The sequence below is a fragment of the Podarcis filfolensis genome (genome assembly GCF_964270895.1).
Source record: "Podarcis filfolensis genome assembly, chromosome: 1".
NCBI classification, from domain to species: Eukaryota; Metazoa; Chordata; class Lepidosauria; order Squamata; family Lacertidae; genus Podarcis; species Podarcis filfolensis.
In genome coordinates, this window is record NC_139604.1 from 66,300,454 (window position 1) to 66,313,048 (window position 12,595).

The 12,595-nt window shown below is 40.4% G+C and overlaps 1 long non-coding RNA gene across 2 annotated transcripts in view; it reads left to right on the forward strand.

The window, feature by feature from the left end:
* The window catches only part of LOC310751296, a 70,813-nt gene that overhangs the window by 24,790 nt on the left and 33,428 nt on the right, over positions 1-12,595 (forward strand). Inside the window, exon 3 of one of the 2 annotated variants that reach the window (XR_014542450.1) lies at positions 2,566-3,754. The exons of the other annotated variant lie outside the window; for it this stretch is intronic. This is a non-coding gene — a long non-coding RNA (uncharacterized lncRNA). Of the gene's footprint in view, positions 1-2,565; positions 3,755-12,595 lie in introns of those variants that run through there. 2 annotated transcript variants of the gene reach the window in all.

Genomic DNA, 12,595 nt, shown 5'->3' on the forward strand with positions numbered 1-12,595 from the left:
GTTGGTTTAGCTAATCAGATGCCTCTTGAGAAGCCCACAAGCAGGAGACACCATGACAATATCCTTCTCTCACTGTTATTTCCAGCAACTGGTATTCAGATACATGCTGTGTCTGATTCTGAAGGGAATATATAGCCATAATGGCTAGCAGCCTGCATGAATTTGTCTTTTTGTCCCTTCAAAGCTATTTAAATAAAGTCACTAGTCCTGAAAGTGCTGCATTTTTATTTATTTATTTGAAATTATTTAAATATTGTCTGATATTTAAAAAAATCTCTAAGCAGTGTCAGTGAGTTACTGGGTCTAATTCAAGGTGTTAGACTGGAAAGTAGCCAATGTAACACCAATGTTTAAAAAGAGGTCCAGGGGAAAGCCTGGAAATTACCGGCTAATTAGCTGAAACTCTGTCCTGGGAAAACTAGTGGAAAGTATTGTTTAAGAGAAAATAACTAAGCATATAGAAGAACAAGTCTTGCTGAAGCAGAGCCAGCACGGCTTCTGGAAGGGCAGGGCCTGCCTCACCAGCCTATTAGAGTTCTTTGCGAGTGTTAACAACTATATAGACAGAAGTGACCTGGTGGACTTAGTGTACTTCGACTTTCCAAAAGCTTTTGACTCAAGGCCTTTTCGCACCATTTATAGTTGCATAGTTGCAACTTTTAAAAGATGTTTTGGACAGGTTATCACACGAAGTCATTCAGCTAGTACGATAATGTTCTCAAAAACCTACTTTTCCCTACACCACTTTGAAAAAGACTTTTGGGAAAGATTCCGGCTGGATCCTCAGTAATTTCTATTGTGTGGAAAACATACTGGCACCATCCTGCTTTCTGTGTTGGGGTTGTTGGGGGTGGTTTTGGAGACATCTGTTTTGTGCCACTTCCCTCTGACTGGTGCAAACTGTCAATTTGTGATTTTAGTTCAGAGGACAGGTTGGGCAGATGGAAGTGTCAAAGTACTGCCCATGACAGCAATCATTAGCTGCATATAAAATTTCATGACAAGAACAAGGTTGTTGATGTTGCCTATTGCTCAGGGAGTCACAAAGTTCCTCGTCTAATCTCCTATACTTCCAACAAGATCAGTATTCTGGAATACTAGGCATTAAAAAGTTTTAAGCCAAAAAGGGGGCATTCCCTTGCACATGTTTATAACTCTGACATTTACTTGCTGGAGAAACATGAAGATACATTAGGAGTGTGACTACAATTGTGGAGCTTTTCTCAGTTCAGGGAAAACCTACCCTCATTCAAAATAGCGACATGTGAGTAAAGAAAATAAAGAAGAGGAAAAGTTGGTGTCCATCACCACATTTCACACGGCAGTGGGTTCCACAGATGGACAATGTACCGTGTGAAGCTCTCACTTTTGACTGTCCTGAATCTCCCACCATTGTCCTGCCCTCCACTGGTCCCCTCACTACACATAGAAATGAATGGCTGAAACCAGGAAATCTCCTCTAAATCAATATTATTGAAGAGAAGGTTAAAAATAACTGCAGTCTTGAACTCAGAGGCCAACGTGTATACGGGTGCAACCTCACAGGCTGAGCAAATGTATGATTGACAGAAGGTTCATCTGAGTTTGGTGGAGCTTACTCCCAAGTAAGTTTGCATAGGACTGTAGCTCTTTTCTTTTCTCATTCACACAGCGAGATAATTGACTCAGACAAGGATAGTGTGTAGCATAAATGAAAACTGTATGTATACCCAGCCGTCTCGACTGACGTAAGCATAGCTCTTGCCCGGTGAATGGCTAGCATTTTTGTCATAATGAGGTGCCAGCCACTGCACAAGTCACAACTCACAAAACTAAGCTGACTTATTTATTTTATTAAGTTACAATGAGTAGATGATATGAGCCAAGGAAACAGTCCTGGCTAACACATACCAAATAAATTCAAATTAGAAACAGGCTCCTGAAAGCTAACAGTATTTTCTTTGCTTCAGAAAGTTCAACACATGAAAATGATAGGAAAACTCAAGGCCTACAGTTCAATAGGAAAGCACAAGCTTAGACAACAAGATGTCCTTAACTGTGCTACAGTGGTAAAAGAATGTTCATAAATGTGATGAATTGATTTGAGTTAGATAATAAGGATCTCGCCTTCCTCCATATGATAAACCCTCAGATTTAGAGAAAAAGTCGGGAAAGCTTTGTTGGAGTTGGTGTCTTTTGTTCTGAAATTATGAACTTTTGGTCATATTATACTTACACAGTTTTCATTGTAGCTATCTTATTTTTAATTGTGTATATCAGTACAAAGAAGATGCAGTGAGATTTCAAAAGGCCTCATGATTTGATACCAGTAACCAAACTGGGACCTATTTCACACATAGCAGTTTTCCTACATGGAGGTAGGAAAACAAGGATACACCAAGGCACCACAAGACACAACTGATCTACAGCATGAGAAGCTTGTTTGCCAATTACAACTTCCCAGTCTATGCAGATGGACTAAAATATATGCAGATGGACTAAAGTATATGCATTCATGATTTGTGCACATAGTAATGTACATGAGCGTTAATGAGCTTTTTCTCTTCCTTTGTCATGGACTGGTAGGACGCAGAGGAACGTTGGGAGGAACCAGCTGGGGAACCACCAAGGGAAGAAGGCTCAGAGCTGCAGGGACAGGGAAGATGATGGGTGGTCAGAGAAAGGAGAAGACTGGCAGGAGGAAGTGTCAGAAGCTGAGGAGATGACAAGGCTTGGTGAGAAGGGTGGTTCTGTGGCAGAGGGAAGTCCAGAATCAGAAGCTGAAGCTGGTGAGTGGGAAGGAGGTCAAGAGGCAGAAATGAGCTGGGCTAATGAAGAGTCATGGGTGTAGCTCCCCGCTGCAACATGCTCAACTTCCCCATCTCTCAGAACAAGGAGAAGCCTGAAAAGGGTGAAGGAGAGATTGGCTGCCCAGAGGGAAAAAGCCCTGGAGAGGAGGAAACATAGACAGCTGTGGGGAGACTTTCAGCCTCAGCAACTGATGGAGTAAGACCCACCAGGAATGAGATGCTGAGCTCATTAGGCCTGATGCTCAGCCAAGTCTGTGAAGATTGTGTTTTTGGTAGTAAAGTGTGAACTCCAACTTTGGTCTGTGCGATTACTGACCAGCATGCTATGTGACATCCTATGGGTTTACCCCCTTGCACACTTGTATGTGGGGGGGGGGGGATATTGTGTTGAACGACCCAATGCAAGAAAATGGAGTTCACATATTGTAAAGAGATCATAAAATAAGTTTGCAGTGTCTCAGAAATCTAGGTTTGTCATATATCCCAGATGTTGTTTTTAGTCAAAGTTGTTGAGCCCCCCCCATAAGTTTTTGGGCTTCTCTTGGATTTTTAAAGCTTTAATTTATTTTAAAAATCACCCTACTTGCTATATGTCCAGGTTTTCCCAGCCATTTTGCCGATTCAGCAAAAATCCACCTGATTCCTGGATGCGTCCGGGGAAACCTGTACGTATGGCAGCCCTACACAAATCAGATGTCAGTATCAGTTTATCAGTGAGAGTCTGTGAGACTTCAGTCCCAGCTATAGAGTCTTCTACAAATGGAAATCAGCAATCAATATCAAATGTCAGAACAGCATTCAGATGAAGTACTTAGCTACATAAATGATTTATGTCTGTTTCCCAGTGTATGTACAACATTCACTGTCCTTGGTTTTTTAAAAAAGTAACAATATGTTTTAGCGAAGGCAAGCAAGATGGTTTGAGCATATACAGTAACGCCAATCCTAGCCTGACGGCACTGGCTGCCAACTAGTTTCAAGGCCCAATTAAACAATCTATTGCCTTTTAAACAGAGTGTGTTTGTGTTTGTTACTTACTATGTTATGTGTTTTGTGTTTTTATATTAGAAATTACCCTGCAATCCTCAGATGAAGGGAGGTATACAAATTCAATAAATAAAATACATTCTTAACTTATGGGAGGGGGAACAACCACACTTTTCCAGCTAAGATATCATAACAACAGAATTCAAATAACAAAAAATGCTCCAGGACTAATGAAATAACTAGATTTAACATGCCCACAACCCAAGCAGACATCTAACGCATTGCTTTAAATGTGTGATTATTTAATGCATTATTATTTCTCAGATGGCCCCTACAGTCATGCTGTTTATACAAATGTTCGCTGGCAACTTTGCACTCAGTATATATAATTTTACTGTTTGAACTTAAAAGTCACAAGGCTGAAATAAAAAGGCATGGGTGGCGCCTTGCCATACTGCCCCTGGAGAACAAGAGGCCGACAGCTCATGATTCGGTGCCAACAGGTTGCTGGGAACTCGACTAAACGGAGCAGCAATAAGTCTACACAGTGGAGCTTTGCTGAAAGATGTGATCACACCTCCTAATGTGACTCCATGGCTCTGTTACTTACAGCTAAATTACATTATTATGACTTCATTGTTGAATCCCAATTCTCCTAATTATAGCCTAGAGATCTATTATTTGATTTTGTAACACCAAGTGCTTCTTTTCTAAATCATGTAATCTCTTGTAGCTTATTAATGTCAGGTTTGCGCACACACAGGGACTTGGTTGTTTGCCAGGCAGAATCAAATTTTCAAATTTTCACTGTGTTATGTTGTGAGGATTTGCTTGTTACAATCTAATTATATTGGCACTGAAAGCAAAATTATATTATAAAGCACTTTAACTCTTTCACGGGAACAGATTTGCATATGTTAAGTGTCCTCATTGCCATTGGTTTATTAGCCTTTTCATCAGAAAATATCTCTTGGAATTGTATGCCGAAGATAAGAATTTCTGTGATGTTACCTCTTTATCTTCACTAGAATGTGGCTTTCAGTTCATTAAAATATCCTCTCAAAATATGGGATGTGAAACTACCATATAGTAATATGAACAATTAGGAGTCCTGTGGCACCATTAATATTAGTTTTTTTTAATTGTGGCATAAGCTTTCATGGGCAGAAGCCCACTTTCTCAGAAAAAAGCAGTGTTGTTTGCATCAGTTACCTTGTTCATTCATACTTGTAGGATTCCTAGGCATGGATTTCATGTGAACGGCAGTAGCTGCAGTCCTTAAATCATATAGTCAGGAACACAGTGCCATTCATATAAAAGAAACTAATATAGATAGTTGCTTACATCAGACAAAAGTTGGCAATCATTTATTCATGTTAGCTGACACAGTACATATTTCTCTATCCCTGCAGTGAACTTGTTCTAGAGCAAAGAAGCCTATGCAGACTTTGTAGTCCGGAGGATGCTTCTTGAGCTATGGTACCTGACTGATACATTAAGGTACATTAACATGAAAGACACAACCTGCTCTTACAGGTAAAAGAATCAAAAGATGCACTGTGCAGTGCGGTTCTCTGTGAGTCATGGTGTTGGAGGCAAATAATACACCAACCCTGCAGAAGCTGAGTAGGTCTTGGTTTGGTGTGGAAGACTGCTAGGGAACCCTACAGAATATACATTGGCTGGATGTAGATGTAATGAGTAATGCTTAAGTCAGTACTCAAGACACAGTGTCATATTTAACTAACTTGATCACTGATATTGAGAAATTGTTATGGGACTATCAATATTCTTTATTGTCTACGTCTGAAAGTGACTAGAACCACAAATGTCAAGAACCTCATATTTTGCGCTTTACACAAACATATTGTATTTACTTATACAATTTCTTGGTTTTATTATTATGGGACAAATGAAACCACCACCTAAGGCTGTGCCAAATGTTCTTGGACCAGTACTTTTGGTATATAGGGGAATTGGGGGGGGGGGGCTTGCTCTCTCTCTGCTGTAGATGTCCTCTGTGTGGACATTCTTGTGTCCTCCATGGCAATCATCCCATATTAATTTACATTTAAAATCCTTCATCAGTTCAGACCCCGGAGTGGTTTACAACAGCATTCTAGCCACCTGCAATTCTCAGGAGACAGACAGAGAGACAGAGAGAGAGAGAGAGAGAGAGAGAGAGAGAGAGAGAGAGAGAGAGAGAGAGAGAGATCGAGATCTAAGGTCTCCTCCCATTGATCTTCATGGCTCACTGCAGATTTGAACCTGCCAACGTGTAACCAACCACTATGCCACAATGGCTTCCAAACCATATACTGCACAACTGTATGGGTTTCACTCACAGAGAAGTGTCCATTTTTCATAGGAATGAGCCAAGGTCTGGGGAGATTGCATTATTCAGCCAAGAGCTTGTGGCAGGCCCAAGCCCTTAGGTTTAACTGAAAAGCTGACCTTGTTACCTAATTATAATATATTTCACTTTCCTATTATTAGTCTGCAGTGTCTGAAAACGATGCTGTTTCAGCTGGATTTAATGTTATGCGTGTTCCAGTTATATATACTTTTTTCTGGGAAAATATTTAATACAAAATCAATTACTAATAAAAGGGAATTTGAACCCAAAGGAGACTCCCCCCAGAAAACCAATTTTCAGTGGCAATGTGACCCATTAATGAGCTCTGCTCTGTGCTGCCATTGTGCTGAGTGCCTCCTAATGAAATACAGCAGGTTAATGGTTGTGGTACAGTGGACTTAAATATGAACCACAGCAGGTGTGTATCTTAATGAGGTGTTAATAGTGCGGCAGGTGCATGTAAATAAGGAACACTGAGGGTAGTAATGGGTGAGTCAAGAGGGCCAAGTACCGAAAACATTGAAAGCTGGAACACACATAATGGCTCGTTTACGCTCTGATTGTTTGCAATGCAATGTTTGCTCCCCAGCAAGTGAATCTGGAAAACTATTTTAAATGATCACATTGTCCTCACAGAGTTCTATTTAGAAGATATTTCAAGGCATTTGTGGCAATGTCTAGTGCATTGAGGCTGGGCAGAAAACTCCAGCTTTTACTCATTCCTTCCTACTGCCACTTTTTTTGTTTTGTTTCTTGGGATGGGCAAAAATGCCCATTTCAGTTACTCCGTGTTTTTCATTTTTAAAAATCTTCATTTCTCCACATTTCTACATCTGCTTCCTTGAGGGAAAAAAGTTCTCATGAAAATTCATCAGCATTTTAGTATGAATTTCTCCTAATTTACACATTTTTGCATGCAGTTTTGCCTAAAATACACATTTTTGTATCTTCCCCTGATATAATGTATTTTTGCATGTTACTTTCACTAATATATGCATTTTTATGAACACTTAAACCTAATAACTGTCGTGCACATTACCTGACTTGAGATTTGTGTTATAAAATTTGGAGAAGTGCAAATTTCAAAAGAGATCTGTGCTTCGGGTCACATACTGGTTCAGAAAGTATGCAACTGGTAAGTTAGCCTTTAGATGCAAACTGAATTGAATTTCTGTGCCATCCCTGATCACCACTTCAAAAGCTTTCCAGTGATGTTATTCCTAACAAATTAAATGTCCTCTTCTTAGCTCTGTTTCTCCTTTACTCATCTGCTGCTTGTAGCACCAACCTCGCTGCTCACAATATCTTTCTACCACCTTGGCAGAAAGGAAAGCATTCCTTCCTTCTTCTGTCTAATCTTTCCAATATTTTCTCTTACAAAAATCACACCACTAGCCCAGAAAAACTCGTTCTGCTTGTCCCACTGGAATCAATGGGATACGATATCCTCAGGTAAGATAGAAAAAATTGCTCAGTGGCAGAGCAGCTACTTGCAATGTGAAAGGTCCCTGGTTCAGTTCCTGGCACCTCAAGGCAAGGCAGAGAGCGGCAGAGAGCGGCCGCAGCCTAAAACCCTGGTGAGTCACTGTCTATCATTGTAGATAATACTGGGCTGGATGGTCAGCTTTCTGAGTTTCTATGTTCTTCTTGCTCATATTTCCTGCTGGGAAGATCTCCAACATCTCAGGTTAAATATGATGGAAAGCAGAGCTCCTAATCTCTTCCCCAGCACCACACCCCAGCTCTCTTTCCTTACCGCTAGAAAGGCACCGTTTTAGTGTATTTTAAGAAGTTTACATTTTGTACTCTGTTGCATAGGAGTCAACTCCTAGGGGCTGTGGGGGCTTCGGCCCTAATAATAATGATAATAATGATGATAATAATAATAATAATAATAATAATAATAATAATAATAATAATAATTTATTTATCACCCTCCCATCTGGCTGGGTTTCCCCAGCCACTCTGGGCGGCTTCCAACAAAACACTAAAATACAATAACCTATTAAACATTAAAAGCTTCCCTAAACAGCGCTGCCTTTAGATGTCTTCTAAAAGTTTGGTAGCTATTTTTCTCTTTGACATCTGGTGGGAGGGCGTTCCACAGGGCAGGTGCCACTACCGAGAAGGCCCTCTGCCTGGTTCCCTGTAACTTGGCTTCTCGCAGCGAGGGAACCGCCAGAAGGCCCTCAGTGCTGGACCTCAGTGTCTGGGTAGAACGATGGAGGTGGAGACGCTCCTTCAGGTATACTGGACCAATGCCGTTTAGGGCCTTAAAGGTCAGCACCAATACTCTGAATTGTGCTTGGAAATGTACTGGAAGCCAGTGTAGGTCTTTCAAGACCGGTGTTATATGGTCTCGGCGGCCGCTCCCAGCCACCAGTCTAGCTGCCACATTCTGGATTAGTTGTAGTTTCCGGGTCACCTTCAAAAGTAACCCCACATAGAACGCATTGCAGTAGTCCAAGTGAGAGATAACCAGAGCATGTACCACTCTGGCGAGACAGTCTGCGGGGCCCCCCAAAGATGACGGGCATTCCCATTCAAATGGTGTGTGCGCACTGCGTCATGTGATCGATTATGCGGGGCAAGGGCTTTCCTGGGCCCCCACAATATTTTATTCAAGTTGGCACCCCTGCTCTGTTGTAAAAGAGGATGGAGTAGAATAGAACCAGTAGTTTCCGGTCTGTCTACCTTCTGCTCACCCCTCAACTAGAATGTTGTTGTTGCTTTAAAGAGTAATTACAGACATTTCACTTCATAAGATTTCAGTATTTATAACTTTTCCACCTATTGAACTGCTCCATTTATATGGAACAAGAGAAATTATAGATCCAAGCCTTGGGTGAAAAGTAGAAAAGAAACCTTGCATTGAGAAGCCAGGGTCGGGGAGAAAACATATGTTAGTCTTGTGAGGTGTTCATTTCTGTTCAATTTGTGAGTGAAGCTGACAGGCACTTTAGACAACTTACCATGACACCGGGTGCCATAAACGTGACGCAGAGATCCATAAATGTGACAGAGTGTTTCTAAAAGAACTACCGACATTTAAAGCATCATTCTCATTCTCCAAAAGTGGAATATTTACTGTAAGTGCAGATTGTTGAGATCTGGTGGCTAATCTGCTACCTGCACTGCTGTAATGTGTTTGTGAATACTCATAACAAGTATGCAAATTATCAGCCTCCATGACTTGACTGTGCTGCAAACCAGAGCTGACAGCACAATAGAATACAATAAAAGGAAGTGTCAGCATTGCACTCTGAATGCTGGAACATAGAGAAACAAACACCATGAGTGCAAACCAAAATAAATATATGTAATTGACAAGTGTACAGTATCACGTATAGCTCCTTGCAGTACCCTGTTTATTATAGGAGCCAGCCAAGTATAGAGGCATGCCCCCAGCACCCAAACAGTTTAAAAAGAAGATGGGAATTGGCAGATGTGCATACCCCCCATATATTTTAGCAAAACAGAATCGGCAAGCTAAGTTAAATTCTTGCACAAACAAACAAACAGACAAAATAATGATTGTTAAGAGATAATTGGGGCAGAAAAGTTGGATTTCTCACGGCAGATATCACCCTTACAGGATTGGGATTTCCGTCCATAATCCAATATAATACTTCAAATGATGGCCAAAATAAGAGAAGAGGAGGGAAGAGGGATATTGATCTTCCTTTTCCCTCTTCCTTCAGCTTACAGGATTTTTCCTCTGTACCCCATTATGCCCCAACAATCATGAAAAATACCCCCTTTTGCTTATTCTGCTGATAAAGCCCTAGAGGCAGAGAGGCAAAAACAGCAGACCTGTTGCAAGGAGGCCTCTGTGACTGGACCCCTATCTTCACTATGCCCCCTTGGATGGCTTCTGGGATGTGGGCATGGGATTCCTGCCTAAATCATTTCACAGTTTTGAAATATGATTGAGGTTCATTTTGGGGGAAAGCAGAGAAACAGTATAGGAGATTGTGCAGGCCATGAGTGTATGGAGGTTTCATTCTGATTCTAAAACGTTAGGATGTTCGCATAAGCATTTGACTATTCATACGCATTTCTTCATAGACTCTATGTGCAACATACAGTTCCTTTTTTTCACTTCATTGTTAAGTGCAATATGTGAATGCTGGTGAGTGCTGATTAGTTTAAGTTTAGAAATGAATGCATTAAAGGCCACACGAAGCTAGAATTCACGGAGACTGTATGCTGCAGCTTCATGAACTGGAATCAGGAACTGGTGTAAACTAAAGGATGCTACATTTTGTTCACTTCTAAGTCACAGCTTGTTTTTATTTTTCCTTATTTATCTTTTCTTGCCACACAGTTTAAGCTAGTGTGCTTAGTTGGAAAAACATGTTTAATTGCACTTTACAGATATTCTCATTTGAAAAGAAGAAAAATGTTTTTCAAATAAAGTTCTAAAATGTTTAGGGAAACATCTGGACTTTTTTTATAAAAAGAATATGAGAGACATGTAGAACCTCAGATTCTTTAGAAGGCTGCGTGTTACAAATGTATTTGATACCATGAAAGAAACAGCCCGCACAATAATCTGTTCTCACTCTTTTAATGTAAAGCAGTCTCTGTTGCTAAACACAAATTTGATACAGTGGAATTCACTTCCGTTACATTCTAAATCTGAAATCAATATGAAAAATAGATTTTTCATTTGGTGTTTCAAATTTATTTTTATTCCTTTATTTTTAAAAAGAAAAGAGAAACTGTTTACAATTGGGCTCAATTTAATTTAATCTGAAGACCCTTTCTCACATGATAACATATAGCAGGAACAAATAGTTGTGCAAGTGATGCATGAGTCAACTTTTCAAGGCCTATTGCCTTAACTCAAAGTGGGGACTCGCCAGGAGCAGGATATGTATCCCATATATACCATGTTTCACACAATAAGGGATTATTTCTCAGAAACCCCTATATCTAGAGGAACAACACAGTGTTGTGGTTTGAGTGTCCCAATTCAGCCATGAAACTCATTGGGTGACCTTGAGCCAGTAACTGTCTTTCAGCTGAACCTACCTCAAACATTAGTTTTGAGAATAAAAATGGCGGCAGCAGCGTGGGGAGAAAACAATGTATGCCACTTTGAGTGCTGTGGATGAAAGGAAGTTTATAAATGTCATAGTGAATCAATAAACAAAAGTATAGTTGTCATGAGATGCACATACAAAGGAACCACAACAAACACTCTTTAAAAAATGGCTTCTTGTCATTTAACATTGGATAGTTTTGAGAACATACTTTTGACTATTGCTGTGAATTTCTTTGTCCTCTGCCTGAAACACACACAGGGGAAGCTGAAATGTTTGCTCTATGAGAAAAAAGATGCATGAGAGAAAAAGATAAAGAGTCCCGTGCAGTTCCCTGCGATAGAGAATATGAGTTCACTTCTTATACAAGACAATAAGCAACAAATGGAGTATGTATCACTTCCACGCCTGCTGTTCTTACACATGTTTGACTATATTACATTTCTCAGTAAAACTCTAAAACAGAAAAATAATGCAGCCCACCATGTAGAAAAACAAATACACACACACACACACAGAGTTCCTAAACATCCGCTGCCTTATGGCTATACTCATTCGTGAGAAAGTCTTCTGGAGTAAACCACGAGGAATAATCTGTACCCACTGCTTGTGGGACATCTTGGGGAGAAGAAAATGTTAAGGAGTAAACCCTGCATATCTAGAGTGGAGTCCCTAAGACAGTTGAATGGCATATTGTGTGCTGCCTCCTGATAACTCCTTCAGCCAAGCTGGTGCCAAATATATTGCTTTCCTTCCCTTTAGATCGCATTAGGGAAGCTGAGAGTGGAGTCTTGTCATCTGGGTAGCCCAGGACCTCCATACTCACTGCCCAGGCTTGTACCCCAGAGTGGAGGCACACTCCGTTGTCCTGTGAGACAGAAAGATGCCAACAACTGGATATTACAGAAAGTCCTTCTTCCATATAGGATTCAAATTTCTGTTCGTATACAACAATGTTTTTAATAGAGAACACACACATTTTCAGATAAAGATGGCACCTTGTAGTCCTATGAATAACATCTACTCTGCTGAACAGCTACTGCATTGGGACATTGTTCACAGAAAGTGAAATTCATGCAATTCCCACGTTAATCTGTGCACCTTGAAGTTACATTGTGGCTAATGCTGCTATAAGTATTGCAGTCTCTTCTGGACTGGGCTACCGATGACTTTATGGTCACTCTTTTCTTCTTCTATTAGGACACAGTCTATGCTTGTCTGTGTTCTCCCATTCCGGACTGCATAGTTCTGGCTCTAAATTGGAAAACAAATAGCTACTGGCAGCTTGGATTACAGCTATAATTTTAGGAAATGGTGGACTATATCGAGAGAGGGCAGAAAGTAATGTAATACAAGAGTCAGTGGAATGACTTGCTTAAATACATATTAAAGAATAATACGGTAGATAAATTGTT